General features: G+C 44.7%; 1 long non-coding RNA gene across 2 annotated transcripts; it reads right to left on the bottom strand.

Moving 5' to 3' along the window:
• Positions 1 to 1,733: 1,733 nt before the first annotated feature.
• LOC139073727 (uncharacterized) lies at positions 1,734 to 5,960 on the bottom strand. 2 transcript variants are annotated; one of them, XR_011522716.1, is made up of 3 exons: positions 5,807 to 5,960; positions 4,531 to 4,754; positions 1,734 to 2,108 (listed from the first exon to the last, which is right to left on the bottom strand). It is a non-coding gene; the product is annotated as an uncharacterized lncRNA (long non-coding RNA). The 2 variants fall into 2 exon arrangements; XR_011522717.1 differs by lacking the exon at positions 5,807 to 5,960 and adding an exon at positions 5,039 to 5,169.
• Positions 5,961 to 6,362: the final 402 nt, after the last annotated feature.

Genomic DNA, 6,362 nt, shown 5'->3' with positions numbered 1-6,362 from the left:
GCTCACAGTTAAAGCACTACTTGAGAAGATAGCATTTCAACTTCTATCTAGAAAGATAGCATGTTTTTATGGGAGTAGGAGGTGAAGAAACAATACATTACTAAAACAAAGTAAAATATCCAAGGACATCAGGATGAAGCAAAAGCACTGACTGAAGACACTAGAGCTGACGCAGAACAAATTGTTCACTAACAGTGTCATCACTACCTGGCACTCGGCGAGGTCCTGGGTGGCTCTTGCTGTGACAAATGAGCCTGCATGCTGCTGTCTGCATGGAGCTTACATTCGTAGTGGGCATTCTGCCCAAATGCACAGGTGAGCATCAGATAAATACCTCAACTCCTGGTATTTTCCCTGAGCCTAGCCCAATCTGAGCCTCTAAAATTGCTTGAGTTGGGTCTGGCCTCGCGGCGTAGTGGTTAAGTTCACACACTCCGCTTTGGTGGCCCAGGGTTTGTGGGTTTGGATCCCAGGTGTGGACCTACACACCACTCATCAAGCCATGCTGTGGTGGCGTCCCACATAACAAAACAGAGGAAGACTGGCACAGATGTTAGCTCAGCGGCCATCTTCCTCACCAAAAAATAAACAAATAAAATTGCTTGAGTTTGTCCAATATTAATATTGCTGAAACCTATGACGTCAGGTTAAATGCAAGAATCAAAACCAATTAATTGACAAAACATGTCATGCCTTTTTGCAACCATAAAATTAACCTTTTCATTTAAGAGAAAATTCAATGTTAGAAATATTTTATGACCAAGAAAAATTAGTCTAAACATAAAGAGAAGATCATTAAGACTTGCAAAAGCAATCAAAATAAGACAATTGCATAGTTTAAAAAATTGAAGGAGCTCTGGAAGAAAAAAGTTTGTGCTGCTATCTTTGCTTTGCTGGAGAACAGGAGAAAGAAATGCTCCCCAAGTTCGTAGCCCCTTGACACACTCCCTTCCCCACCCTGGAAAAGGCTGCTTCCACATCTTTCTGGTACTCCTCTGATTTTGGTACGTGTCTCAGTGTCTGTCACATGGAGATGATCAATGATACTTATAAAAGAACTATAATTGGTATAGGGGATATTCCAGTGAACAAAAACAAAGGCCCTGATCTCACAAACCTTGTAATCTATGGCAGAGAAAGACAATCGATACATAAATATTTAAGGGAAAGCATGTTAAGAAGGAAAAAAAACTGGAGAATTTATAGACTAATGGAGAAATTTATGGACTAGCAAACTATAGAATAGCTTTTCTATGTAGAGGTATCAGGGAAGGCCTCCATGGTCAGGAGACATTTAGCATAAACCTAAATGATGTGAGGGAATGTGCTAGGTAGATATCTGGGAACATTGGTTCTAGGTAGAATAAGTAGCAAGTGCAAAGGACCTGGGGTAGGTTGTGTCTAGTGTTTTTACAGCTATGAGGCCAGTGTGCCTAAAACAGAATAAACATAGAGTGAGAAGAGATGAGATCAGAGAGGTGAAGAGGGGAGTGAGTAGATAGATCACAGACGGGCCTTTTAACCTACATTAAGGAGTTGGAATTTTATTCTTACGAGATGGGTAATTTTTTCAGAGTGGGCAATGAAGCTGCAAGGAGGACCACCCATGTTTTGGAATGCAGCTATGCTCACTACTATGCTACTAAGGCCACTGGCAACAACCACATTTTGAAAGTGATTTTGGACAAAGAGAAAATAGGTTTACACCAAGAAAGTTTAGGTTAGACATGCAAAATAATGTTTGGATTTTAAGGCATTTAATCATTGGAAAATTTTATCAAAGAACAATATTAAATTTCATCCCCTGAAGATACTTACGAAAGACCACGTTTGTTTGACATAAACTACCACTTACAAAAAAGGATCAATGTGCTTCCCCCGCCCCCCCAGCCATTTAAAGTAATGTGCAGTTGATTTGATTAACCATGTAATCAAACTGGTTCAGTAATTAAGACCACCAGGAAAACTGGGCCATATTCAGCTCCTCAGTCTACAGTTTTTCTTCAGCAGGTTCTTCCCAGGGGAGACACCCATTTGGCCGTCTCGAGGACAGTGGTTCTGCTGTATCTGGTCCGTGAACAACTTCCGTACGTCTTTAGTTATTTATTCTAGAAAAGAATTTTTTTTTTTTTTAAAGAATACCACCAGGTCATAATGGCGACTTGGGACAACGCATGATTTAATATTCTTTCAACCTGATATTTAAAAAATATTAGCCCAATACTCATCTTAGTGGGAATGCAGAGAAATGAATTGTCTTTTATTAAATATTATTTACAAACTAGGTTCTTACTGGTTCCCTTTCAGCGCCAATAAGAACATTCTACTGAGAAAAATTGGCAAAGCTTTTCCTGTTCTTCTGTGGTTCTTTTTCATGGCTGCTTTCTTCTGCACTTTTGCAAAGCCTCAATTTGTTGATGGCACAGTAAAGTGTTTAAAATTTAGATAAAATAACGCATTCCTATAAAGAACATTGTGCTGAACACTTTTCATCGGCAGGATTCAGCTATCTGTGATCATAATTTTCGGTTGATGACCATCATGCCATTTCCCAGAGACACGCAACTGCAATAGGCTTGTCCTAGTAAGGAACGTTTTCTTTCTTCCTCTCAAGAGCACTGGAAAAGGGAATGAGATCAATGCACATTGATTCCTGTGACATTTTGGTGGCCTTTATAGATTAGGGACAATTAGTTGCCAAGCTGACTGGCCTCACCTTTAAAGTGACTCAGTGGCCATACAAACGTGTTGTAAATGATAATGTTACATAGGACTTGCCCAAGGGCCCTGTAGGGGACTTCCCAGGCCAGGCCCAGGGCAGGGTGACTGCGGTGAATGAGTGTGGGAGCTTGGCCTCAGACTCCTACCCCAGCCCTCGTCCCAGGCATCGCTGGGACTGCTGTGCAGTTCCCTTCCTGTCCCTGCGAATCATTGCTAGACAGGCTTATTCTACCCCTTGCAGAGCACAATGCCCACAGGAGTAAAGGATTAGTACTTGTTTGTTGGTTTTGGTTTCTGTTTGTTTTAAATAATGATGATGGATGCTCTAGTCACTTTTAGAAACTGGATTAAGGAGTTAGATGGTGTTTGTGCTTGCCAACCAAGGCTTTAGAAAAGCAACATGTCCCCAGCATCTAGAATGGTCACCCTTTTCCCTGGGTCCAGGCAGAAGGGCCATACAGCCCTGCCCATCCTTCTCTTCCCCTCCCATCTCAGCTCCTCTGACAGCATGCTTTGTAAACTTTACTCTGTTAAGCGTAGGGCCATTGACATACATCTCTGCCAATAACAAACCAAAGTTCCTTGTTTGCAAAGTGGGAAGCCAGCCCTGGAAAGGGAAAGTGAGGGATGCCACTAGTCCACCTCCTGGAATTTCTGCAGATCCCTAAGATAGATGAGACAAAGAATTGATAAAAAAAATTCCCTATTGCTGTGAAAGAGCTCTGCGATGCTTGTACAATTCGAAGCCGTCCATTTCTGGTTCTAAGTAGTTTATTCTATCTCTCTAAGCTCCTCCACACATACGCTTCCCCATCTCCCTCTGCATGGACCTGCCATTATACACTTAGTACACACGTTCAGCACTGAACGCAATTTATACTACTCACCCATCTTGTCCTAGGTGTCTGAGAAGTTCTGGATGAGATCAGGCAGAAGAATAGTGCCAAGATATAACATCAGTTACTGTAGCATTAAGACTTTTAAAAACCACCAGTGCACGTATCAGTGATAACTGGGCCTAATGATAATAACAGGCATTACGTGGTGGCAGAGACATAGTATCCAATATGCAGAAAAGAATTTGACAAGGGGATGGAGAGAGGACAATACTCATCCTCAGGTGAGACACACAGAGAGGATAGTCCACACGTGCACTGGAAAGTAGGGTGCAGGGTTTACCCTTGAGATTTGGATGTGGAAAGTGCCCCTTTCCTGTCTCCCTTCAGGGAAGAGCACGGGTCTCAGAGCTCCCCTCTGCACCATCCAGCTCTTCAACCTCAGAGTGAAATGAGGGGGCTCCCTAGGATGACCTATGATGTCTTTTCAAGGTCAAGGCCTTTGACTGCCTTTGCCCATCACTGCATCCCCCATCCTTTCTCCAGACACTAATTCCCCAACTCAGCATCTTACCACATTCTGTGACTGGCATGGAGGGTAGGGTGGGGAAGGAAAAGGAGAGAAGGAGCCCCTCAGATTGTTTTCTGAAATCACCTTCCCTGAAAGTTTTATCCAGACGATGATATTCGCAATGGGAGCATCTAGAGGTACTCGTTTGGTGAACAGAAGGCAGCATCGCAGTAACAGAGAGTAGAATGGGCCCCAGACGCTCCTATGGAGCTCCAAGGCTTTGTAACAGGGAGGGAGGGACCAGAGACTCTAAAAAGCACATTTTCTGTTAATAGAAGTTTACTTATATTGAGTGTCTATCAGGAGTTTAATTTAATTAGCCTGATAGTTTTATGATCTAGATCTTATAATCTCTATTTTATATATTAGGAAACTGAGGCACAGAAGGCTTAAATAACTTACCCAAGGTCACACAGTTAGTAAGTGGAAGAACCAGCATTCAAATGGAGGCTCTTTGTGCTCACAATTTGTGTCCTTTCCACTACAGGAACGCTTCCTGCTTCAGCCGTCTTTGGGGAAATGGTAGAATAGTTCAATAATCCAGTGATTCCAAGCTTCAAGGCACAAAGAGAGTACTCTTTCCACGGTGTGCACAGTATGGATGCTATGGCCATGGGTGGGCCTGTCTGTGGTGAAAAGAGAGCGTTGGTTAATTCCCTCCCTGCTCCCCAAGGAGCTCTAAGCTGGTCCATCCCGCCCTTGCCGCTGTGGTGGCATCGGGAGGAAGATGGTGTTGCTGATCTTTCCGTAGTGATACATACACAGTAAACACAGACCCTGAGGTGATGGCTGAGGGCTGCCTCTTCCGCAGCGCCCACTCATTGCACAAATGCAGAAGTACAGATGAGTCCCCAATCCCAGCATCCCATGGCACCAGGGGACACCACCTAAACTGAATCTGGAATCTCACCTTCCTGAGAGAGGCATCTGGGAAGCCAATGAGCCCAGCACATGCTCAGTGCCACAGCAGAGGCTGCGCAAGGGGAAACGAGCCCTTCTTCCCTAAGCAGGTGAAACCTGAGCCTTGCATTTCACGATACTGATCACCGAGTAAACAGGCTCTTTTACGTCCACATCTGTGTGAAGGCTGCTTCCCACACCAGCCTCCTTCCTGCCTGCCTGTTCTCACGGAAGTATCAGCAACATCGTGGGGTCACCTTAGCCTTGGAGGGGCCCCCGGGCTGTCCTAGGGCCTATGCCATGTTCCACAGAGACTAGGGCTCAGGGACTTTCATTTCCTCTCAGGGCCGGCCAAGCCACCCCCTTGGGTGCTTTGGCAGCAGCAGAGACCGCTTCAGTGGTCTCCACAGCATTTGCCTGGATTCTGGAGTTTCCGGCTCCTGTGGATTCCTGGTTAATTCGCTGGGAGAACTGACTGCCTGAGAATAACTCTTGGAGTGCTCGAAGTTTCTTCCTTGCCTGATGTAGGCCAACTCACAAAGCAGTTCACATAGACTGGTGCCAGATTTATAAAGTGTGAATTGAATTCTGCCCTTGGCCTTCTCTGCCCAACTCCCACCACTTCCCTATTGTAGCTTCTCTTAAAGCATAGCCACATTTCCCTTCTAAAGCCCTAGTAAATCCTGCCAGATTAACAAATGGGGGGGGGAAGGACCATTTCTTATCCATTTTCATATGTAGGCTGTTAACAGTCCCTGTTCTCTGCGATCCTCCTTACAGTGCTCCTAAGGGACCAGCGTAGTTCTTGTGCTCCAGGCTTCACAAGAGGAAAAGCAGAGATCATTCCTTTTCTTTCCCGCTGCCAAAAACCAAACCAAAAAAACCCCCAAAAAACCTAAAATGAAGTGAATTGAAAACGAAGTCAGAGGAGCGGAGGCCTCTGTCTTTTAGCTCAGCACTTGCTGATTTCCTTGATTGCAATTCTCTCGGCCCCTCCCTCAAATCTGATAGGCACAGTACCCCATTAGGGTTTGGCTGGGGAGGCTGAAGGGACAATGAGAACCTAGACGACTCTGGTGAGGCTGCCAGAGTTAACAACCTTCCTGCGCAATAAAACCAGACAGCATTTTTGATGGACCACATTCTCATTGCATTTAAACTGCCTTGGAAAGCTTCCATGGCTGCTGATTTCAAATAAGAAAACATCCTGGAGGGAAGCAGGGCAGAGATGAGTCCTTTGGGCTCGCCTCTAACATTTGTGGGGCCTAGTGTAAGAGTACAAATGGAGGCCCATATGCCATATGCTTAAGTACTTAAAAGTTGTGATTCAAGCT

The sequence above is a fragment of the Equus przewalskii genome, chromosome 9 (assembly GCF_037783145.1).
Source record: "Equus przewalskii isolate Varuska chromosome 9, EquPr2, whole genome shotgun sequence".
Classification (NCBI taxonomy): Eukaryota; Metazoa; Chordata; class Mammalia; order Perissodactyla; family Equidae; genus Equus; species Equus przewalskii.
This window is presented reverse-complemented; position numbering and strand designations above follow the sequence as displayed.